The following is a 25,453-nucleotide window of genomic DNA, read 5'->3' as shown; positions in this document are numbered from 1 at the left end:
TGTTTTTTTTTTTTACAAATTTTTAGTTATTTAGAGAGTTGAAAATATATGCTTAGTTTATTAAACATTTCATAACATAATTTTGCATTTGTTTTAAAATAGAATTAATTCAGAACACATGGGCTGCGTTTATTTTAGTGCCAATGCTATTATTTTCTTATCTCTTAATTCTATATATTTCTTTTTTTGGATGAAAAAGGAAAAATGTATTCTTTTAAATGGAATAAATTATAAATGAGATAATTAAAGAAAAATAACAAGGAATTCAATTTCAAAAATGTAATTAAACATTGCTATGCTTTTCTTTATTATTATTGTTATTATTATTTGGTATTTTCTTCATTTACATTTCCAATGCTATCCCAAAAGTCCCCCATATCCCCCCTACTTCCCTACCCACCCACTCCCACTTCTCGGCCCTGGCATTCCCCTGTACTGAGGCATATAAAGTTTGCAAGACCAATGGGCCTTTCTTTCCATTGATGGCCAACTAGGCCATCTTCTGATACATATGCAGCTAGAGACACGGGCATAAGCTTTGCTATTTTGTAGTCAATGTTTTTGTATGTATTTATATACTCTTCTGTGCTCATTCTTTCTAGCCTCCCTAAATATTTATTCAAGATATTTTTCCTCTAAGAGATCCCTTAATATTTTCTATTATTCAAGCTTCTTGGTAAATGTTTTTGTTTGTTTGTTTTTGTTTTTTAAGCTGGAACATGCCTTTAATCCCAGCCCCCTCTCCCTGCCCTCAAGGGAGGCAGGTCTCTGTGAGTTTGAGGCCAGGCTGGTGTATAGAGGGAGTTCCATAACACTAAGGGAAACAGAGAAACTGTTTAGACAAAGAAAACAACAACAACAACAACAACAACAACCAAAGCCTTCTTTTTAAAAGTTTGTCTGGAAAGTTTTTACTTATATTTTTTGAAGACTGTTTTTCCTGATAACAGAATTTTACATTTTGAGAAGTCTACAAGTAGCAGGTGTCCACTGGGAGAGGCTGATAGGATTCCAGCTGAGGGGGAAGGGGCTTCTTGTGTTTGTTGTGGCCCTCCTGGGTATGGCAGTGCAATATGAATGTATAGTTCAGCTGCTTAACTGGTCGAGGAGAAAGTGTCCTGACAAGATATGTAAAGTTTGGAGGTGATACAACCCAAAGTACGATATGAAAGCAGGGCTTCCTCTGGAAAGTTGTCATTGATGCACACCATCAAGGAAGCTCTCGAGCTGTTGAGATCTTCTGCAGGTGACTTCGGGTGATGAGAGGAGGCGCCATGGAGAAGTGGAGGCCGGAAGTAGAAAATGCTCCCTGCTGGGTGCCAACCTTACCCCCAACCTCTGAGTGTTTCCCTGACTCTATACTTTTCCTTAAAGGCAATGTCTTCCTCCCCTCTGTGTGTGTACGAATAAGAGTTTAATTAGGATTTCTCACAGGAACATAGATGATGAGTCACTTATGACCATTGGCACCTTGCCAGTGTCTACCCCATTAAAATAATGTCTCTTCTTGCTCTAGCCACTGCTATAAGTCTTCATGTCGGCTTGAGGCCTCATAAGCACCTCCCTCCTCCATGACAGAATGCTGACCGGCCTACTATAATGCAAATGTTTTTCAGGTGATCACAGTTCCTGGGAGTTCGGGTGCACTGGCCGCACCACCATCTCGCCCAGAAGACAACCTTCCAGACCTTCTTCCTGCTCTTACACTCTTTCTGCTTTCTCTTCAATGTCTGACTTTGTACATGGACTCGACAGGGGGAAATATACGCTCACATCCATCCTGCTTGTCACAGGGCTGCTTGCACTGGTTTTAAATAGTAGTGGATTTGCTGAACAATTTGGGCAGACGTTTGCACGCCTACAGTGACCCAAGGCTGCTTGACAGAGCGGTCAGTGCTGAATCGGGTTTCCTTACCACCAAATGTAATGAATAAATCAGAGAACAGAACTAGGTCCCATGATCAGAAGCTGAGTGAGATTTCTGTTGTATGCTTTTAGTAAAAATGTAGATTTGCTTCTTAGTTTCTTCTACAGAAGGAGGAGGAGGAAGGGGAGAGGAAAGAAGAAGAGGCGAAGGAAGAAGAGAGGGAGGAAAAGGAGGAAGAGGAGAATTATTTTTACAGCAGATTTTTTTACAGCTGTTTGATGTTATTCTATCCCTTTTTTGTTTGTTTTTTATTTTTGTTTTTGTTTTGTGTGTGTGTGTGTGTGTGTGTGTGTGTGTGTCCATCATTTCTTATTTTGTGTCCATTGGTGCAAATGGTTTCCATTTGGTCAGAATTAGAGAAGTTTTCTGTCAGCCTACCTACTGCTCCTTTGGGCTCAGTATGTCATTTTTAGAATTTGACTGGCTTAAAGATCTTTTTGTTATTGTTTTTAAATTCTTTAGTGATTTACTCAAATTAAAATGTGACTTACTGTCAATTAATCTTGTGTGGGCTTTGCAAAATTGAGCAAAATTGATTGAATCTGTGATTTGGTGGATAATTCTAGAATTCTCCTGTCTGTTGTCTCTTTACATACTGCTTTTATTCCATTATCTTTCTTTTCCCACTTTGAATTTTATTTATAGTTACATTGTCTGTCATATATGCTTATATATATGTACATACATATATATATACATCTTCTATATTATATCTCTTTTCTTTGAAAATGTTAATCTAATTAGTTTGTTTCAACTTTTCTTCTAATCCACTAATGCTAGTTTCAACTATGTGTAATTTGCCATTTATATGATTCATTGATCTGCAAAGTCCTAAATTTTAGAGATTTTAATATCTGGCCTAGAAATTCTATTAATTGGCTTTTCCCCTCTACATAAATTCTCCAATTGTTAATTTATTAAATTCATTATTTATGTTTTTTTTTTCAAATGTGTGTCTGATTTGAAAACAAGGCCACTGCCAACTGAAGGCCTAATGCCTTCAGGTAGTTATATTTTGTTCTTATTTGTTGATTAGTTTCTGGTTGTATATAGCAGTGGAATATTGTCTGAATTAATTACTATGCCAATACAGAAGTTATTTTAAATTATGTGTAAAGACAATAATAGTGAGATTGGTGAATATAATGTTTAAAATTATCTCTTAAAACATGTGCATGCATATATATATGTGTGTGTGTGTGTGTACATGCATAGATACATGAATATATACCCAGATTTGTCATGAATATTACTGATGTAAAATAAATATATCACATAAATATGAGTCAGAGTATTTTATATTGGTGTATTTACATATAAATTCATAGAATGTATTTATTTTTACTGTTAAGCCCATGAACCCAGTTAACTTTTACATATTACTTTCACTAGTTTTTGTATTCATAGCTTTTGGTGTAACAGGAGAATGAAATGTAATTGTGGTGTAAACATTTGATGATAATTTTACTTAAGTTGACATGTAAGATGAAAGTACAAGAACAAATCATTATATTGTAACTTTACTTTCACAGATAATATGATCAAACCCTTTGTGAAGTGCCTATCAGGTTTAGGATTGTTTTTTGTTTTGTTTTGTGCTATTGTTTTTTGTTTTTTGTTTTTTTTTTTGGTGTTGTTCTTTGGTTTTTTATTTTTTTTGTGTGTGTGTGGTGGTTTTTTGTGGTTTTTTGCAGTACTAGGGACCGAACTTGGGATCTCCTAACTTGCCATTAATTTGTATCTATGCTACGTAAATATTGTATGATGTGTACTCCTGTGCGTCTCTACAGCCAAGCTTGATTGGCTGTGCTGATGCTTACATAGATTTAAGATGCTAGGCTGCACTCTGCCATTGAGGTGTTCCCAGTCCACACACCAGGTTTTGAATTCTAGAAAAACATTTTTTTTCTTCAAGATTCTTGTGCAGTAGCTATAATGCACATTTTCCCTCTGACTGTGTTCTCTCTGGATGTGTGTATGCGAGTGTGTGTGTTTGTGTGTGTGCAATATTGTGTATATGCATATGAATTTGCAGGTATATTTGCTTGACCATGTGTACAGAGGCTGGAAGAGGGTGCCAGGTGCCCTGCTCTATTCTCTCCACCCAAGACAGTGTCTCTCATTCAATCTGGCACTTGGCTGGCAGCCAGCAAACCCCAGCGATTGTTCTGTTTCTGCTCTCCATAGTGTTGTTATCACAGGAACACACGGTTACATCAGAGTTTTCGCTTGGGTATAGGGATCTGAACTCTGTGCACATTCTCTCAGCCTGCCCCTCCCATCTTTCCAAGATGTCTTTGGTAAGGCTCCTCAGTGCCTTACTTAGATCGCCCAGTCTCCCCCTACTCTTGTCAGTCAGGGTTCCTACCTGTACCCAAGGTGTCATGCACGAATGCCTTATTTTGCTTCTTGTCTTTGTCTTTGATTAGACACAAGTTGGGCAAGGCAAAGTCCTGGACTGTTTGCCGTGGTGGCACTCTCAGAACAGAGGCCTGCCTGGCTTTTGGTAGAGTCTCAGTGCAAGTGATGGTTAATCTTCGTCCTGACAGTATTTGAAGTCACAGGGGAGACACACCTCTTGGAGTTCTGTGTTTCCAGAGAGGGTCACCTGAGGAAGAAAGTCCCTGCCTAACTTGGGGAAGCATCCTCTGATGGTCCGAGGTCCTGGATGAAAGAAAAAAAGGCAAAAAGGAGAAAATGAGTTGTGCCCCATCACCTGTCTCCCGGCTCCTCCACTCCTCTGCCAGGGCTGGAGTTGCTTTGGAAGCCGTGATGACCTGTACCCCCAGGACAGGAGCCAAAATAAACCCCTCCTTCCTGAAGTTGCTTTTCTCAGTTATTTGTTACAATGTAGTCGGGACTTTTGTGGCTGTGCAAACAAACAAGCAAACAGACAAACAAACAATGACCCAGAGCAATTCATTGGAGAACGAGTTTATTTTGGCTTAGAATTCCAAAGGAGGCTCCTGTTAGTGAGGCAGGCTCGGCACAGCTGCAGCAGGAAGCTGACCGATGACATTCTATTGTACAGGAAGCCAAGAAAGCAAACTGGAAGTGGCTATAAACCTTCAAAGTCTCCCTCTGGTGACATACTCTTTCAGCAAGGCCATAGCTCCTAAAGGTTCATAATGTCCACAAACAGCACCACTAACTGGGGAACCAAGTCTCCAACTACCGGGGCTTATGGGGGACACTCTTCATTGAAACCACTGCACAGAGTAACAACAAAAGTGACTAATGCACTTAGGGAGTGAACTCTTGTTCTGCCAGAGGCTAATAGCCAATCACATAGAAGTGTAAATTATAACAAACGCAATGAGCTTCTACCTGGACCAGCCAAGATTCCTGGTACTTCCTTTCCCTCTCTGTCCCCTATGAAACCGGTGAGCCCAGGGATGACAGACACATCCCACACAGTATCCATACAGGATAGGGGCTGACCTGTGTTCCCATCCCCCAACCACAGGCCCTAGACTTATTGCTCTCAGGAAGGGACCGCTGGGAAGTTTGTGTGACAGACCTTGGAATTCTACTGGCCCATGCATTTATTGTATACAGTATGGAACCAGGCCCTGACTTTCGTGTGGATCAGAGAAATATGATGTCTTCCCTGAAGTGTTCCTCTGTGGATCATGGTGTCACCATCTACCTCTGTCTCCTTTAGGCTACCTACCCCTTTCATGTCACAGTTGGTTCACAATTTCTTCTCTTGGCCACTGCCTTTTCTTGTCTCTGTTTTCACTCTAGGGTAGGTCCTCTGTCTCCTTGATCACAATTTCTGTCCTGTGGCTTTCTAATCTTTCAAGCTGTCACTCATTCCTGTCTGTGTCTGAACACCTCTGCTTCATTTCTTGCGTTTCTGCCCGAATGGTGTCTGTTGTAGCTCACGCCTTTCTGTGTGTCCCACCAGCTGCTCTATAGTCTGGGACAGCAAGAAGGCAGTGCAAAATGGAGTAAGAAATATTCCACGTGGAGTTCCTTCAGCCTGCCGAGCTGCCGGTCCTGCTCTGCCCTCAGGAACATGCTCAAGCTGAGGCTGGAACTGAGGAGACTCATCTGTCATCCCTGGTGAATTCCCTGGGGATGACCCTAGCAGCACCTGAGGGAGAGCAAGTGCCTTGCCAGGAAGAGGTCCCACCTGTGTGGTTTCCAAGGAAAACAGTGCCTTGCCTTGACGTGTGGAGCGCCTGGAGTGGGGCGGACTACACACACCATAAATTGCCAGCCTGATTTTCATCTGTATCCACTTACCCCCCATGTCCAAGGTTGAGGCCCTTCTGGGCCAGAAGGGGGTTTGCACAGCTGGATTTGGTGCTGAGAGGGGAGGCCTGAGAGCCAGCGACACTGGGGAAGCCACAGATCTGGAGACCTCCAGCAGAGAAGACTGAGGGCGGGCTACACGGAGCACCTGGGGCCACGCAGTGTGTCATGGTGTCTTCCTGTTCTCAGTCAAGGTGTCTTCCCAGCTCCATCCTAGAGAGAGCTAGAGGGAGGAGCTGAGAGACCCTCAGAAACAGAGGATCAAGCCGAAAACAGCTAGCTCAAAACCCCAGCCTTCCTTCCCTCCCCAGTGCATCCTTAGAAACTTATGAAGGAGAAAGGTGTTAGCTTGGCTTCAATAGAAACCACCATAATCCGTTCGTGTGTTCTTTCGTTCATTCATTCATTCATTCATTCATTCATTTACTAGGTGTTTCCTAGGTTTCCGTACAGTGAGAAGAGCTGGAGTCTCCCGTGTGCACTTCGTGTTTCCTGCCTTAGAACAACTAGTATTTGGGTTTGCACCCCAGGGAAGAGTAAATAGAGTTACATGGAGAGGATAAGTGGGACCTGAGAACCTGAAGGGAAATCCGGGGACCTCTGGAATGCCTTTGCAGCAAGTGTTTCCTAAGCTGCAAAGCAGAGAAGATGTACTTCAGGCAACTGGAACTACAGAGTAGCCTGGAGGCACAGAGGCAGAGATAGAGGCCCATGTTCAGACAACAAGGGGTTAAGAAGCAGGCAACAGGGAGAAACAGAGGACAGGAAAGAGTTGGAGGACCCAAGTTGCTGGAGGCAAGGAACTGAGGAGGACCATTTGGGGGAGATGAGAATGTAGGGACCATTTGCATTTGAGGTCTAGCCTGGGTGAAATGGTGGGAGCAGATGTAAGGATGCTGGTGAGGAAGCAGGGACTTAGCATAGAGATTCCAGAGGCCGGGTATCCTGTCGTGGTTACAAAGAAGCAATGGAGCAAGCCAACCAGTGTCTACAGATTCAGCGCCTCCATGCTTAAAATGGAGGGACACCAGCACCTTCTTCCCCTGAATCTGCCTGGAGACTCGACACAATCCTGTAGCGACAGGTGGTAGCTGTTGATGTACACGATGTGACTCTCAGGGCACTGGTTCAGGTCGGGGTACAGGGCATAATCTCTCACTGACTGAACAGAATCAAGACGTTGGGGTCCCCACATCACTGAGCACTTGCCCTCACTGCTTAGCCCTTTCTGGCCTGTGGAAGACTTGGGTGTGGCAGTGGAGAGGTCAGTCACACCTCACACAGACACACTGTTCCACATGCACAGTTCTCCTGCAGGGACCCGCACAGCCCGCGCTGCTCTCTACACGGCCTGAGAATGGCCTGCCTTTCCCAGGATTCCCAAGCTAGGTTGCGTCATCTGTGCGTCGTCTTCTCTTCCCTCTCCTCATTGGCCCCCTCGGCACTCCTGGGCTTATACTTTTGAAAAGCAAAGCCGTGTACTTTTGCTAGGGAGAGAGTAAGTAGGTCCCTGCCGGTGTGAAGAGGAAGGGCAGAGAAGCTGCAAGAGGAAGCATGACGTCTTATTATCTTGACATGATGTCATCAACACCATCGCGGCCATCATCTTCATCATCTTCATCATCATGCTCCTCATCACCATCGTGGGCTGCACCCTGTGCGCCTGTCACCACAGATACCATCATGCTTTTGCTAACCTCCTGAACCCATGAGCCAAAATAAATCTTTCCTCTCTTGTTTCTGACTGATATTTTAATCATAATGACACAAAAGTAAATAATGTGGGCTTCATCATAAGGATTTGGAGGTGGGGTATATGATCCCATAGTGGGGAACTTGCCTCTGGGCCAGATAGACACAGCAATCAGAAATTAAAGTGGTTCCACCACAACTGGGTTATGAACAACCTGAAAGGGTATGAAAGACAGTAGGAAATACCAGAGAAAGATGTTTGAACAGGGAGGAGTCTCCACAGACAGACGCCTGTCTTGGCTAACGGCGCGAGCAGGGGTCAGGTCAATTCCATATCTCCGGGATCCCCACAGGGCCTGGCTCAGAACGAGGCTATATGTGCACTGCTGAGGGGCAGAGAAGGGGCTAGATGAGACTGGAGCGCCCTTGGATTGGGCTGAGGAGGCCAAGTTCTTACGTGGAAGACTCTGGAGGATGGGAGAGGAGGAAGCAGCCCTGCCTAGATGCCTGGGTAGTCATGAACATGGGGATGGCCTGGCAAGAACCTGGAGTGCTATTCAGGGAAGGGAGAGAACGTCAGGTGGGGGAAAGAATGGGAGAGCCGAGGGCTGAACAGTAGGGCTGTATGACGGTGTGCCCCTTCTGAGAATAAAGGATAAAGTAGGAGGAGTTCCTCATAATTGCTGTGAGGATTAAGTGAAGTCATGTATGTAAAATGTTTAACATAATGCCTGGCATGTAGTAAATTCTTAATCAATGCCAGCTAATGTCACAACTCTCTTGTTTTCCTTCTGGAAAACCCCCAGAATTGCTGAGAGGATTAAATGTGGTCACATATATAAAATGCTTAGCGTATTGCCTGGCATATAGTAAGTGCCCAATCAGTGCCAGCTAGTGTTGTCATGACTGGCAAATTCCAGCTGGAAAACACACATACTGTATCCCTGAGTCAGTCTTGGCTCTGCTTCTCCTACACACACACACACACACACACACACACACACACACACACACACACACACAGAGAGAGAGAGAGAGAGTCAGAGTCACACCTATCCAATCACCAAGTTCCTCTCTTCTCAGCCCTGACATCTCTTACTTACACTTCTTTCTTGATAAAAGTATGGAGACCAGGAACCGAATGAAGCTGCTTCAACTGTAGCCCAAGCTAGCTAGACCCCTGTGGGCTCTGTAGAGTCTGGCTCCCTGGAACAGTCCCCTGTGTCTGCTCTGCCCATCTGAGCTCTTCAGAGCAGCCTTGCCCTGCTCCTGTGGATGTCCCAGCTCCTGCCAAGGCCTGTCCTAGATGAATCTTGGGGTGGGCTGGGAACAACTGCATAGAATCCTGATGAGGAACTGGTCCCAGTTTTACACTCAAGGGAGTGGAGGAGAGATTTGGTCTGGGAGGAGCTTAACTAAATGGCCTTTAAGGCCTTCTCCAACTCCAGAATTCTTGGATTGAATCTCCAGCAGGGAAGAGGCAATGCTTTGGTTCCACAGCGCTTGTACTTACTCTATGTGGGTATATGTAGGACACTGCTCTTCACAGTGAGTGGCAGTATCATGATTGGCAGAGGAGATGCCAAGGCCTATGGAAGCCAGAGCAATGGGCCCTTGCCCATCGTGTTCCAGAAGATTCTTTCCGTGTTCCGGGCCCTATGCATTGGAAAACCACCTTCTGGTAGAACTCTGACGGGGTGGAGGTGTGTGAGAACTGTGCTTCTCCATCTATGACCTCAGGTAGTGGTATAGGCGACTGAGCGTTATTCTTAAAAATGCTTGTATTACATTTATTGATTTGTATCTGTGTGTGCGTATGTTCATGGAATGCGTGCCATGGCACAAGTGTGTGGGTCAGAGAACCAATGATTTTCAAAAGCTGGTTCTCTCCTCCTCCTTTGTGAGTCCTGGGGATCAAACACAGGTTGTCAGGCTTAGTGACAAATGCTTTTATCAGCTGAGCTATCTCTCTCTGGTGCCATGACTGAGTTTTAAATGTAATCGAAAGACACATTGGGCAGAATACTGGGTGTTCAGATCCGGTGCATCCTGTATCCCGTATCCTGTATCCACAGCAGAAGATTATGTAGGCCAGGGTTGCATTAGGCGCTTTCTTTTCTTACCATGTAGTTCCACAATCTCACAGGGAGGGGGCGCTCCAAGGCTGGCCAGGTAAGCTTACTGTGTGACTTTTGATAAATCTCTCCACTTCTCTGGGCTAGTTCATCAATAAAAAGAGAGGACAGACTATTAGGCTTTAAAAAGAAGTAAAGACAGAATCTAGGACCTGGATTTTCTTGAAGGAGGGGAAAGGAAGTCTTCACTCATTGTTCCCCTTGTCCTTCGTTCCCTTGGTTGACCCCAACCTTCCACCACCCAGAGCACAGCTCCCAGCGACCTGAAGAACTTTTGTATTTACCGCTTAGCACTTGCTGTACGCGGCTCCGGCCTTCTTTAGAAGCCTTTTCTTTACGAGTTTATTTTGGCTTGTGCTGAGCATTCATAAAATTCCTAGGGAACTGGAGGTTCAAAAGTCGGGCTTGTGGAAGGAGTAGGTGGGAGGGGGTGGGAACAGCAGAGAGGGGCGAGGCAGGGCCAGCCCTGGGAAGCTGGAGGAAGAGGCAGTTTTCCATTCTCCACTCGGGCCCCGCTGGCCGCTTGTGAGTCTTGGGTCTTCTGGGTCGTGAAAGGGGAGAAGGGGTGAAGGAGAGAGAGGTGTGGGGGAGCTTGTGGGAGGAACTGTGGGCCTGGGAGGGCTGGGATCTTCCCACCCACAGCAGAGCAGTTTCTGATAGGAGTCCCGCTGGCTTGTCCTGGGTTTTCTTGTCATTCATCTCCTCCTTGGACAGGGGCTCCTCTGCAGGTTGGAGGCAAGGATGAACGCCTGAGCCTAGGGCATATGAAACAAATTAGGTCTCCGTTACAGCCACCCAGAGGCGGGTGATGGATGGGGCCTGTGCTCTCAGCAAAGCTAATTGGCAACACACAGAGACATCCAAGAAAGTATATTATTTTGCCAGACTTTGGAGTCACTGGTCGCCGCGCCCCCCGCCCGTTATTTTTCTTTTTTTCTTTTTATTGTTAGAACATTATACAGCCAGAGATGAAAAGCACGGTGAAAGTTTTCAATCTAATAAAAAGCATTGACTGCAGAGCAAAAATAACGCACACAGAAGAGTTTGTTTTGGATCTAGGTTTTACTAATGTCCCCTCATTACAAAATGGTTCCAGTTACAAAACAATTCAGAGACTGCCACATTAATAAACAGCTTGTCTTTCTGAAGGGTCAGGGAGTGCATGGGCGCGTGCACACGCGTACACACACACACACACACACACAGGTGCATGAATGCCCACATGATCAGTGATTCCAGAAGAAGGAGCTTGGTACAAATTGCAAATTGCACTTACACCTTGGTAAAGAAGAAAAGCCTCCAGACTGAGATGGGGCAAAGCACCTGAAGTTTATTCAGGCTCACCTGATCCAAGAATTCTAAATAATGTGCGAACTGTAGCCAGCTGGAATCCACATGGTATTCTAGATCTCACTTTCCTTAAGTTTTTTTTTGTTGTTGTTGATGTTTTGGTTTGGTTTGGTTTTTTGTTTGTTTGTTTGTTTGTTTGTTTTTGGTTTCAGTGTCCTCTGAGGATCTCAGGATTTCTCTAGTAAATCCTGGGCACTTATTATTTGTTCTCAAGTATTCTTCTCTTTTTTTTTTCTGTAGGAAATAGTTACTAGATCTAATATTGATCAGCAATGGAAAGATTCCAAACCGGAGTTAGAACCCGACAAGCTGGGAGCTGTGCTTTGCACATCCCTGTAAAAGAGTAACTAGTCATAGGATCCACTGGGGCATTTGCAAGACAGCCAAATGAGCGCATCGTAGGGTGGGCAGGTGGTGATGATGTTTCTGATCAGTGGCTTCTAAATGACCTTCACATTTGCAAAGTGCTGGTCAGTGAATCTGCCCCCACACTAGTCCCCAAACAGTTATTTTTACTGTCACTGCTCATTTTCACCCAAGTGCTTGCTTATTCGATTGCTTTGTTTTCTGCCCCCACAACTGGAGTTTTCACTAGGGAGGAAATAGAACTCTGCTTGCTTTTGTAGATGGCTTGGGCTCTGGGGCTCCTAGGGCTCCTAGCCTGACTGGTCAGTTTGGGGAAGTCTCAGCATATCTTCATAAGTCAGCTTAGGGAAGCAGATCACAGACCTGAGGCTAGTCCCTGCCTCTGTGGTGGTGGGATAGGGGTTTTGTTCTGCAGGGCACATTTGGAAGCTGGTTGTACTCTATCTGTGGCACCCCACTATATCTGATCCCCACTATATCTGATCCCTAACTCTGCCATGTGTACTGGGATGAGAGTCAGGACATACACATGGAGCCAGGGTTCCAGAGCCTCTGTTCCACCAGTCTGCTCAGCATTGGCTTGAAATGGGGTTAGTTTCTCAAATGGACAAGGGGAAGGGAACGAATGTATCTTCTCTCTGCAGTGGCTCCGGGTCCTGCTCTGGTCTGCCCTTCCCTTCCCCGAAGCCTTGATGTCCACATGAAATTTTTTTTTTAAAGGACAAAATTTCTAGTGTTGGGTCTGGGCCTAGTTTTTCAGGGAACACTGAATTGCCCATCTCTGCACAACTGAAGGACCCAGAGGTTCGTTCTGGCCACTCATTCTACCTCCTATCTCTGCTACATACCCCTAGAGCCTTGGCTGGCCCCGCCTGGTAGTGACCACTGCCCGCTGCTCTCTCCTTTCCACCTTCCCAAGGCCTGGATGGCCTTTGAGTAAACAGATAGCCCAGCGAGGTGTGTGATCAATTAGCTTTGCTGAAAATACAATCATTTTGTTATTCCAAGCTGATGAGGAGGCCTCTTCGGCTTGCTCTCCCAGCCTCCACATGCCAATCAGCCCGTGTCACCGATATAATTTTCCACATAAACACAACCTTTGTGCAACATCTACTCTTGTAAATAGATGTAATTCCCTAACCAAATAGCGCACTTGGAGGGGAAATGGATATTATGCATGCAAAAAGAAAAGCTGGTGATTTTTACACTTTCCAGGCAACAAAAGATTACCCCTAATTGCAAATGGGGAGGGGGGATTAGGGGAGGGCACAAGGGGGAGGGGGAGGTGCTGGGAGGCTGGAGAGGCCTGCTTTCAGGAAGATTCTCTCTCTCTCTCTCTCTCTCTCTCTCTCTCTCTCTCTCTCTCTCTCTGTGTGTGTGTGTGTGTGTGTGTGTGTGTGTGTGTGTGTGTGAAGACCACCAGAAACTGCTTAACCCGGGATTTGTCCTGTTTAGGCAGTGCGGAGAACGTGGTTGTTGTTGCTGTTGATATCTGAAAGGAAACGGAGATACTTAATTATAAGGTTTGGTCTCTCTTGCCAGGAGAGACCCCTCTGTACCCTAAACTATACACATCCTGTCGGAGCATTTCCCCCCTGCATCCCTGCTCGGAACAGCTTCGGTGGGCTGTGGACCGCGAGTCCCTTTGTAATGCACTGGTGTGTCTCTCTCAGTGTTCTGCTCATTTCCGTAGATTCCTAAATTAGACCTTGAAAGCAGCGGAAGTTGCCAGGCAGCTAGGGACTGAGCGCACCGCAGAACCCACTGTGTAATCCCAGCCAGGTCCCGGCACTCTGAGTGCTGAAAAGAAGTCTGAGATATCCCCGCCTGAGCCTCTTCCCGGTGCCCCCTGGTGCACAGGAGTGGAAAAGCCCTTTGAGTCTTGCTCAGTCTGCCTATGGTCCTGGGCTGACTGTGGTTGTAGAAGGAGTTCTCCCAAAGGGAGTTGGTGGCCAACAGGACTCCCCAGGGTGGCTGAGTGGCTCCGTCCAGGCTAGGCAGTACCTCTGGACTCTACCTCTGTACATCTGAAAGATCACAAGATCGCAGAAGATGTCATTGCAAAGGTGCTTTAGTAGCAGGTGAGAGATGACATCTTGGCCTGAAGAAATCCTTGGTGCCTTTGCAGAATACTTTACTCAGTCTGAGTTCAAAGCAGCAATGAAGAGCAAGCCGGGCAACGCAGGTCTGTCAGTCTGTGTATGAGAAAGGAGACGCCAACAAGCGTGGGGTACAAAGATCAATTAGTCTGCAAGGCTCCCAGCTTCTTTCTTAGGTCCGTCCCTTCGCCTGTGGAAGGTGTGTGTGGCCCCACAGTTTGCTACAAAAGATTCTTCTCTTTGAGTCTCTCCCCAACCCCCATGGAACTCAGCTAAGGAACCTTCCCCTCTGAGCGTCCCTTTGGTCCCTGGTTTCTGAAGCCCATCTGAAACTCATTAGCTGCTTGAAATGATTGTCATGGGAACACTTGATGGAGAACAAGAAAGGGAGAGGGATGGTCTTAAAGGCTTCTATTTCTAATCTGGATGCTGATGAAGGATCAGGCAGAGGTTTAGAAACAAGCCTGTTGAGGAAGGACCCAGGTGTTGGGACCAACTCCTCACCTGACTCTGGGCTTGAAACTACCTCCTTTGCCTTCCAGCACCCCCACTGCCTTTGTCTCTCTCAGCTCCTAGAACTGCCAGCTCTCTTTGGGTCTCCTTTGCTATGGCAAATATCTCTGCCTGATCCCAGGGACCCATTTAGCATTCCTGGACTCTTTATCATGTCTTAATTCCTGTCCTTCGAAGAGCAAGTGATTTTGTATTTCAAATAATAAAATCTTTAACTATAACAAGTGTTGGGGTATAATATACTATTTTAAAATTACAGAGCTGAGAATCATGTAAAAGAACTTTCAAAATGTAGAACGTAAAATGAAAATACCTTTGCATTGCGGAGTCTGAAAAATCTAGAATTCTGGAATCATTCTGTTAGAATTCTTAAAAAAATAATTTCTATATTCACATGAAAGTCTTACATAACATCAGAATTAAGGAATTTGAGGATTATGAAATTGTAACTTTTTTTTTTTTAAAGAGCATTAGAAATACAGACTAAGTGGGGTGTGGTGGTGCAGAGTCAAAGATGGAAGAATCTCTGTTAGTTTGAGGTCAGCCTGGCCTACTGAGTGAGTTCTAGGACAGCCAGGGCAGTGTAGTGAGAACCTGCCTCAAAAAAAAAAAATCAAAATAAATAAATACAGAGAAGTTAATGTGTAGAAGCATGGGCTGAGGGATGCTAACAGTTAGAGACCTTGAGTGCAGCAGAGCGTTAGAGTATTAAAATACAGAACACATATTGATGGAATCTTAGAACCAGAATGTCTGCCTCCAGGAACAACAGAATTAGAGATTCAGAGCAGTTCATAATTACAGACTTTGGATCTCGGCACTTAGACCTGCAGAACGTTACAATCACTGTCTGTTTTGTGAGAGAACTAGGAGATGTACTAATCCCAGAATTTTGGAATTACAAGATTTTCAGACGCAGCCTGGAGGAGTTTCAGGGACAAAGAGGGGGATTTGCATGCTGCCAGCTCCACTCCTGGCCCAGTTGTGTTTGTGCCTTTGCTCACGCAGGTACACACACACACACACACACACACACACACACACACACACACACGTCTTGGAGACCTGGTGCTTACATCTAGACTATATATACACTCTGAGCTACCAACATCTTTTTCTGCCTCTTCTCTGCTCTACCTCCCAACATTCAAATTCCTGCTGGCCTATCTTTCCAGAGACAGCTTACTTTCATTTTGCAAATCACCCAGTGTCTTAATTCCCCATTCCTGTGCCTCACAGGACAAGTCTATGAATAACGCGTTAGTGATCTGAAGCTTTGACTGCTCTGGGATGTGGAAAGAGTCACAAAGAGATGGGGCAGAAGATTGTGTGTGGCCCAGGCAAGGATGGCAGCAAACAGATCCTCCTAGAAGCCACATCACCTATCCTTTTCTGGAAAGAGGTGAGAGAGCAGCCTGGCCTGTCTAGGTGAAAGGAGACTGGAAACTATAAACCATTTCATGCTTGTTTATTTTATGATCCTCGTGGGCTGAGGTTTACACAAATTGAACAACATGTGGATTAGATAATTTGCAGGGATGAACTGCCTCCGATGGTTATCAGGTTTGGAGGCGATTAAAGCCAGGCTGATGAGGATGATATGGCAATAAGCTGGTGCTGGTATCCAGTCAAGGATATGTGGAGGCTCCTCACCAAGCCATAAATCCCTGCAGGGGATGGCACAGTGGAAGAGGGTGGTCAGATATCAACGGGAGGAGTAACTTTTAGGATTCTATTACATCGCTGAGGGACAAACTCAAAGCAAAACACAGGCAGTGACAGAGGCACCCTGGCATTTTAGAAAACACTGGCTTCCTAATGAATCCGCCCCCCCTCCCCCCAACACTGTGAAAGGACTAGTCAAAGTTGAGAAGCCTGGACGTGGATCCTCTGGCCTTTCGTTCAAGCACTGTGATGACAAGAGCGTACAGCGTTTCCTCCAGCGTTTTCTGGAAGTCCTGGGGCCTCCAGGTTCACATACAACACCTCAAAACTCCATACAAGAGAGGAATGTGGGCCAGAAATGGCAAGACATCAGCCAGTGCCCTACAGACAAAATGAAGGAAAGCAATCCCTTTTATTTATTTATATATATTTTTTTGCCAATTTCAATTTTTAAAAAATAAGCCACTTAGTTTAGAGATTGGAAAGCCTCACAACCAATGAAATCACAGCTCTTCCTGGCTTCTAAGGATACTGTTTCAATGGAGCCAGAGAGTATTCTGAAAACCGAAAACTCCAGAGAATTCCAAGACAGAAGATACTAAGCACACCGCACAGCCTTGCCTATAGGCTGTGTGCCCCCAGGCAAAGCACAGTTCCTCTCTGATCCCCAATAAGCCCACCCACAAATAGGAAGTTGCCTTAAATAATCTCAGTGTGGGAGTGAAAATATTAGAAACAGGAAAAGAACCATTTGGCTCTGTTTTCCTTTTGACGAGTTGCATTTCGGATACTGTCGGGGCCGGTCTCCTATTTATTTCAGAGGTCGCTCAACCTAAAATGGCCATTTCCTTGGCTCTCACTTTTGATTTCCAATGCTAAACAGAAAAACCACGACTCCAAACTCCCTAGACAATTGGCTGTGGTGGTTGTTCACATTTCCCGGTGGTGCAGAGGGTGGGCGTGGGGGGAGATCATAGTGAAGCCAATTGGCAAATGCCTGCTTTATTCTGCAAGAACTAAGGAAAGGAATGTGGATATGAGTGAATGGCATAGCAGCCTGGGCATGAACCGGCCACTCTGTCTGACTCAGTTTCTCTGTCTGTAAAATGAGGATGGAAGGGAGGAAAAATCTCGAGGTTGTCTTTTGCTCCCTAAACACAATCCCCAGCATTGGCTACACTGTGCTCCATATACACCTCAGCCTGCAGGTGGTACTGATGCTGATTCTGGGATTGGGAGCAGTAGGGCTGAGGGGAGGGGACAGCCTTTACAAAGGGACAAAGCCAATGTCCTGTCCCGTTTGTGAACAGGCCCCATTCACTAGAGCCTAGAAGATAAGGAGGGGTGGGTGAGCAGGGTGACTAGAAGTGGAGGTGAGACCTGTCATAGGCCCACTGGAAATCAGTGGGTCCATCATGTCTGCAGTTAGTGAAAGATGCATGAGAGGGACTGGGCTTGTGGCAGCCCTGACGACTATGGGCAAGACCACTGGTCTCAATCCCACCACTAGGATGTAAGGTAGTGAGGGCTGCCCTGCTAGGCTGGCTGACAGCAGGCTGGCTCCTTGACCTGAAGTCTGCCTTCAGGTCCATGACAGTGTGAAGTGTCCTTTTGTTTATTCCCCAAACATTTACCACTGGATCTTTCTGGGACTCCAGATCTTGGGATGTAAGGTTGTTTATGGTCTCAGGGCCCCACTCAGTCAGTTCAGTTCAAACACCACCGGGAAAGGTAGAACCATCCATCTCGGCCACATGACCGATCATCATAAATGGCCACATATTCTGCTCTACCACAAGGTATCGGTTCAGACAGACAATACGGCAGCCCCACAAAACAGTCTGGTATGTTACAAGAATGGAACAGGGAGGAGAAAGAAAACTATTAATTCATTTTTTAAAAAATAACTGCGTAGCTGAACACAGAAGTTCATGCCATAATCCCAGCACTTAGCCTGAAGGAGAAAAATTACCACAACATGGAGGATGCCCTAGATTACATAGAAAATCCCTGTCTTAAATGAAACAGAAAATACAATCCCAATGCAGCTTCCTGGGCCTCTGTATAAGCAAACAAGCAGTCATTTCATGGGCCACCCATCTCATTTGAACAGCAGGCTGGAGCTAGAAACACGGACATAGCCCTTTGGTCCAGCCTGAGACCCCCTTCTGCTGTTGTAGACTTTCAGGATTACAACATGGTAGAACTCACAGACAGAGCTCTTAATGAAATCTCTCAACTTTGTCATGGGAGGTGGAGGAACCCAGAGTCCTTACCAGAATCCACAGGACTTAGGATTCCTCCTCTTTCAACTGCTGTCTCTCGGTGGCTTCTTTCTTCCGTCTTACCAGATTTACTCTTGCTTCAGGGCCAGTCTGGAGGCTTCTCCTCATGGTTAATCTCTTGGGGCAAGTATACCAGGTATCCTGAACATGGAAGATAGACAGTACCCCCCCCCCCAAGTAGCAGAGGCTTTGGGTGGGGAGGAGACTCAGGAGGGCCCTCTCAGTGTTTGGTGAATAAACACTGAATCAGGTTTCTGGCCTGTCACTCTGCAGCCTTTCAGCACAAGAGAGGCCAGATGAGCCTGGGGGAGTTCCCACAGCACATGAAGAGCTGGAGCTTGGGGCTGGGGGGCTGGGGGTTGGAGCGGGGTGGCTCTGAGGCCCAGGCAGGGCTCGCTCTGTGAAGCCCCATGGAGTCAGCATTTGCAGGCTCTGGAACTTCACACCTTTGAAAGGCTCCAGAGCGGCTCACAGGAAAAATAAACGGTTTCTTCCATCCGTGGCAGCTCGGCCATCCTCAGAGGCTGCAAGGCACACACAAGAAACCCTGTAAAAGGACCCAGTGTTTCCTTTTCCACTCCCTGAAAGGATATGAGCCGGCCTCTTAGGGCTGCTGGGGGCGAGCTAAAGGGCTTACCCACCAGAGTCCTCGGTCCAGCCTGATTCCCCAGGACATCCAACCTGCTCAGGAATAGAAATACCTACTTGAGGTATTTCTATTTGATTATGTGCATATAAAACTGTTTGGCACATGGGATTTGCTTTTTCAATAGCTTCTCAATTGTTTGAGTCACCTCCAACTAGTCAGAGTGTCGGTAGCAGCCATAGCTGCTTTCTCTGGACCCGTGTGAGGAGAAATAGCTGAAGGGTTACCTCATAACTGGCACACAGGGTTTCTCTGCAGGCATCTCTACCTCTTATTGTCTGTTCCTCCTCCCCATGGGTTCCCAGATCCATCATCTTACAAGCAGGATTGGGCATGAGGACAGACAGCTTCAATGTGAGCCATTTGCTGAGCATCGTCATGCCACAAAACTGTAAGAAGAGAGCAGACCTCATGCCATGTTGAAAACTAGCAGAAAGAATGCAAGAATTGGAGAGTCCTGGGGTCTCAAGGAGAGATGGTTCAGGCAGGAATACTGGGAGCTTTGGGCAACCAGGGAGAGCTTCCTGTAAGAGACTATGACAGAAACAGGAGATTTCTGCCCGGATCTTGTTTGCAAATGCATGAGGCTCAGCCTGCTCCTGGCTCTTAGAAAGTTTGGAGATGGCCCCAAGATTGTATGTGTTCTCTTGTCACAGTTGGTGTTGAGAGAGGCCGAGGACACAGTATAAGTGGGGCTGCCTGAGAGACAGGCTTGGGTTCTGTCTGGCTTTGCAGTCCACCCCTAGTGACCAGACTGCAGGTAAGGCTCTTAATATTTCAAGGTCTCACTTTTTAATATGTAGTTTACAATCATATCACATATGAATTATATATTATTGTAATATATAATTCATTAATGTCAGTAAATCACAGTCCAACTTATTTTGGGGTCTCAGGGAGCCTCAGCAGGAGGAAGGTGGGTAACTTTATGGTAGTCACAAATAACGAAGGGGCAAAGTAGAGGTGGGACTCGGGTTTTAGAGTCTGCACAGAAGATTCTAAGTCCACAAGGTGAAAGAACTCTCAATTTCTAGAACTCCATGGATATTGAAATGATAGGACTTTCATATATTTATTCTTAATGTTATTTATGATGATGGTGGTAACGATGATGATGGTGGTGATGATGATGATGGCGGTGGTGATGATGCTGAAGCATGAGAGGGCATGTGCTTGTGTAATTCAGAGGATAACTTTTGGAAGTTGATTCTCTTCTTCCAGCTTGGGTTCTGAGGACTAAACTCAAGCCACCAGGCTTCTGTGGCAAAGGGCCTTTACCTGCTGGGTCATCTTGCCAGCTCAGCGTATGAGAGTATTAATAATAATAACAAATGTCCAGCAGGAGGTAGTTCTAGGGTCCAGCAAACTCTCCATACAAGGCTTAGTGGTCCACATTTCAGGCTCTGCAGGTTAAAAAGGTCCACCACATGACTCAACTCTTTAGCGAACATAAAACAAACAAGTGTGACTAGGCCCCAGTAAAGCTTCCTGAAAAATGTAGGTGGCAGGTGGATTTAGCCCTTAGCAACACTTTGCCAAACCCAGTTCTCTAGACACTTGGGAGCCTTCTGTTCTGCCAAGAGCCCTGGCAAGTGCCCCCCTTCAGGAGCCCCACTGAGCCTCACTGGGGAAGCAGAGGGGTCTGCTGAGGCCAGGAAAATTCCCCAGGGTGCAGGGCCTCTGAGTGTGACTGTCCCTTTCTGTCCTAGAGAGGTTGTTGAAAAGCCTTCTCTGTAGTGCACAGCCTCATTACTCTCCTCTGGAAAACAATGTTAATTTTCCCCAAGCGGGAAGCAGCTGCACTTGTGAGCCAGGCTCATTTGGCTGCATGAATATTTATGGTCTGTCCCTTAATTAAGCCCAGAAACACAATCTATCCTGCTAACAGGGGGCCACTGAAGACTGGGAGGCCATGTCAGGAACCAGCCTCCTGTGCCTGTGTAGTAGGATTGTCAGCGAGACATTTGTTTCCAGAACTACTTGGTCAGGGCCAGTGTCCACAGGCGTGGCGGAGTTGGCATTTCCTGGAGAGCAAGCACCCTTCCTTGTGTGGTTATGCGCCAGAGGCTGCCTGGCCACCTCGATGGACAGGATGGATAGCTGTTGTTCTAGGCCTGCCTGGGGTGGCACACAGGTGACGATAGGCTACCACCCTAGTGAGGGTGACTCAGGTATTTCCCCACTGGCCCTCAAGGGTCACTCTGGTTGACAGCTGCCCAGACAGAAATGGTCCTACGTGTAGGAGCTAGAGCCGATATGGACCCTCCTGATCTCAGTTTCTGCTTTGTTAAAGTGATGGAGAAATCCCAGCACCACTCACCCTGTGGTGTTATTGTGTGTATGGGGGGGGGGATTGAAAGAGAATTTAAGGGAATGGACTTCTTTTCCTCTAGGTCCCCCTCCCTGAAAAGCCCGCAGAACCAAAGAGAGCTGACCGTGCCCAGTCCAGTAACCTTGAGGGTTTCCGGAAGTCATAAATCTTGCCTTTTCTTGCAGGGTCCTATCTTCAGAAAACTACTTTGGGCCTCATATCCTCTTCCCCAGAGCCAATAAAACAAGTAAACACCATAAAGCTCCTCACCCACCTGGGCTTTCACCCACGAGCAGAGCCAGGCCACGTTAGGGACTCAGGGCTGCGTGGTGTAAACGTGGAGCTACCCTTGGCTTCTCCTTTTCCTTTCCTGAATGGAGCCAGCCTTCCATCTCTCTCCCTGTTTTCCTTTCCATGATTCGCCTCTGTCCGTTCTAAGCAGCTCTAGGAGACCCCAGCTTGTGTCCCCACCCACTTCTGCGAGGAGGATGCTTTCCCAAGGCGGGTCTGGCCCCAGGGCAATCATCCAGAGCCTTAGCAACCCACACACCTTGTAAAGTCAAAAGTCAATAAGACCTGGAAGTGGAGGAGAACCCCCCTGCTGGAGGAGGAAGCGGAGGGCAGTGGGCCTTGCCTGGGAAGTCGGTCAAGGGCTGCTTCAGTGCCCTCTGCCCCTGCCCTTGGTTAGACTACTCCACCCATGGAGTTCTGGGAGTTCCTGATCTCTTACCTTCATATCCTGTCCTTAGATCTGTTGTTCCAGCAACAGCTTGGATGTGGAAGTGGCCTTCAAAGCCACCTGTCCCACATGTTCTCACCACCCATGGGGAGGCTGGAAGAGTGGGGAGTGCCTTGCTCAAGGTCAAGGTTAGGGTGGGTGAAGTGGAAACAACTTGGGTTGCAGTCAGGAGGCCTAGCCTGGGCTGAGGCTGAGTCAGCCTTACCTTCTCCACAGATGCTCATGGCTGTAGGAAGGACTAGAGCTTCAGATAGCACATTCCAACTGTGGGACCACTCACTCACTGCCTTTTGCAACTCAAGTCACCATCTTCCTGGAGATAACAAAGCTGGAGCGCACCGGTTTGGGAGTCTGATGAAATGGGTCCCTATGAACCTTTAGTAAAGCTTTCGATTGCTTGTATGGGCTTGAATGTCTGTAAAGTGGGGATTATACTCTACGCCTCGCACACGTTAGCCTGTCCCTTCAGTTTTTTTGAAGATGAAATGAGACCCTGATTGTGAAGGTACTTTATTAGCCAGATGTGTTTACATCCGAGTAAGTGTGTGTTGAGTGGTTCCTATTATTTTTGTTCTTATTTGATGTTTGTTATGCTTCCTGCCTAGACAGAAGGATCAGCTGTCCTCTGGAGACCTGGGACTTAGGGACAAGTTCTACCAGCTCCAAAGAGCTAAGAGGAGGCTTGGGATCTCATATAGGGCCACTAAGGGAAAGAGGACACAGGGAGCCACAGAGTTAGGCTCAAAGCCCCTTTGTCCTTCTTTAGTCTCAGCTTGTGGCTAGAACTGTGGCCTGTGGGATTAGCTGGCTCCATGAGGCCATGGACCTGAGATCCTACACTTAGCTTCTATCTCTCTGCAGTTTTGTAGGGAACCCTGATCTCTGCCCAGGATGATCAGGGATGCTCTACCAGGTGCTAGCACAGCTAGCTACCTACCTCTAAACACTTTTCTGCCAGTTCTTCCAGCACCTTTACTTTGGGGAGAAAAACTTGTTCTATACTTTTAAAAATTCATTTGGAATGACAGCCATCACAAAGCTTTGTCACAACCATGAGGCATGTAGGGCCAGTGGGGAATCTTAACCAGCTTTGTGGAGCATTTCCTTCTCGGTTGAAGAGACAGCGGCAGGAAATCATAGTGTGTCAGGAAAAATCAACCTGACGCTTTGGTGCCTGCCTGCTCCACAGCCTTCTTACAATCTGCAACGAGAGGCCAAGCCAGGTCTTCCAAGGGGGCACAGAGAACTCTTTGGCTTGACAATCAATCCTGCTGAGATTTGCCTTATGCTCTCTCGCTCTCTCGAAACAGTGTGTTTAGCTATTGCTCAGGGCAGTTTCCTTATCCAGCTGTGATGTGGTGCTTGTAGACCCTACACCCCATACCCCATATCCATCCATGCCATTCAGTTGTCTGGATGGACTACATTTCTTGTTTACAAGTTCTGAAATTATATTCAGCCTTTGAGGCCCAGCTACAGTTGAATATAGCCTCCCCCCAGTCATTCTAGGTAGAAGTCTGCCGGCTTAGGAGTTGGCGCTAAACAACACCAGTGGAGGTTTATCAGAGTGGCTGGATGATGGATGGATGGATAGATGGATGGGCAAATGGAAGGATGACAGGAGCTGGCATAATTTATCTTTTTATCTCTTCCCCACCCTTTGTACTCTAAAACATATCAGGCACAGGTTTTTGCACAGGTAGAGGCTTGGCAAATGCCATAAAAATAATGACTGAGTTTTCAGTGAATAAACGGTAGTGAGAGTCTATGTAAGGAGCACGATCTATAGGCTAGCCTTAGGATGTATGGATGTTAACGTGACGGCTATAATGTATGTGTCTGTCCCATGCCTGCACCTTTGAGCTAGGATGCAAACCTTGCATGGAAACTGCCTGCTCTGTCCCATTTACTGATGAGGTAAATGTCACAAGGAATGAAAATTAGTGAATCAGTACATGGTCGAGATGTGAGGGCAGAAAGGAATGAGCAAACAAAACAAGAATGAATATATACATGAAATATTTGAGAATATATAAGTGGACGTTGGGAGACACACAGGAAGGAATAAGTAAAGGTTACTTACGAAGGACAAAATTCCACATTCCGTGTGATGTGTTGTTTATGTGTTGTTTATTGACAGAAGCCTAGAAGGTAGGGTTGCCATCCCTTCTCCAGCATCGGGGGCAGGGTCCACAGACTTTAGCAGTTAGCACCACTGGCATAGCCTAGAATTCAGTGTTATGAATGAGCGTCTGTGATGGGACCTCCCATCTGCAGGCCCTGGGTTTGCTCTATGCATGAGAGGATGCTCACAGCTGTAGATGCCCCACCTGGCAGTACAACCCTCCACAGCAAGCTGCTGGCTTAGAGGGGCCACGTCCACTGGGGCCTGCTCTTTACCTGGGTTGATCCACCAGACATTCATAGACTGGCTTTCTTACACAAAAAGTTACCTGGTTGGTGAGGCCTTAACTGACCTGAATATCTGTAATTTTAATACTCTCCATACTTCTATTTCTGCTTCACTATCTTGGAATTCTTGTTTATTTTATTGTAACCATGCTAGTGATTGAACCTAGGGCCTATATACATCAGGGAAGCCTCCTTCCACTGAGCTACATCCACATCCTTCTTATTTCTTGATATGGTCTCACTGAGTTGCCCAGACTGGCTTTGAAATCACTTTGTAGCCAAGGTAGGCGCTGAACTTTTGATCCTCCTGCCTCAGTTTCACAAGTAGCTGGTATTTCAGGTCTGTATTAGCCAGCCTTGGTTTTGGATTTTTCTATAGCCCTTATCTAATGTACTACACATTTTCTTATTTATTATATGTTTTACCCTCTTACACACAAATCCTAGGAAGATGGAGCCTTTTGCCGCTATGTTCACAACTATGTCCCAACAGCTAGGTACAGAGCTTGCATATAGCAGGTGCCACTAAAAATGTGTTAGGTGAACAACTTAATTGTTGAGACTTGTATTAGTGAGTACAAGTCTCAAAACCAGACTTTCTTCCCCATGAAGGAGAAATAATCACTCTTTTTTCCTGTGTGGACACTATAGTAGCCTCTCCTTACACCCCAGCTTCTGTCCTGACCCCTCCCTGAGATCTATCTTCCTCCCAGACCTCCATTTTCCTTCTCAACACTTCTGCCTCCTTCTAATCATCATCCCGCCAGATCCCAGCCTCCTCTATGGTCTATGGTGATCTTTGCTCTATGGTAAATAGGATCATATTATTCCCTCCTAGAAACTCTTTACTGTCTCCTTTCCTTTCCTTTGGTCTTCTATTTCTCGATGCTGTAAAATGTATGCTGAAAACTGTGCAATCTTTAGACTTTGAAGTGTTTGGATTTTAGAATATTTACACAGACTTTGGCAATTGAATAACTCTAATTTGAAAATCTGAAATCTGAAACGTTCCAAACGTTGACACTTTCTGACTGCCAGCATGCTAACACTGTA

At 46.2% G+C, this 25,453-nt stretch overlaps 2 long non-coding RNA genes across 3 annotated transcripts in view; one reads left to right on the top strand and one right to left on the bottom strand.

Moving 5' to 3' along the window:
• Positions 1-25,453, top strand: part of Gm33655 — a 327,030-nt gene that overhangs the window by 204,749 nt on the left and 96,828 nt on the right. The gene's annotated exons all lie outside the window — the stretch shown is intronic.
• On the bottom strand, positions 15,794-18,858 carry Gm12829. 2 transcript variants are annotated; one of them, XR_376554.3, is made up of 3 exons: positions 18,284-18,858; positions 16,272-16,388; positions 15,794-16,009 (listed from the first exon to the last, which is right to left on the bottom strand). It is a non-coding gene; the product is annotated as a predicted gene 12829 (long non-coding RNA). The 2 variants fall into 2 exon arrangements; XR_376553.3 differs by having other exon boundaries at positions 15,794-16,388.

The sequence above is a fragment of the Mus musculus genome, chromosome 4, assembly GCF_000001635.26.
Source record: "Mus musculus strain C57BL/6J chromosome 4, GRCm38.p6 C57BL/6J".
Taxonomy (NCBI): Eukaryota; Metazoa; Chordata; class Mammalia; order Rodentia; family Muridae; genus Mus; species Mus musculus.
The sequence above is the reverse complement of the archived record's forward strand: the minus strand, read 5'-3'. Positions and strand labels throughout refer to the sequence as shown.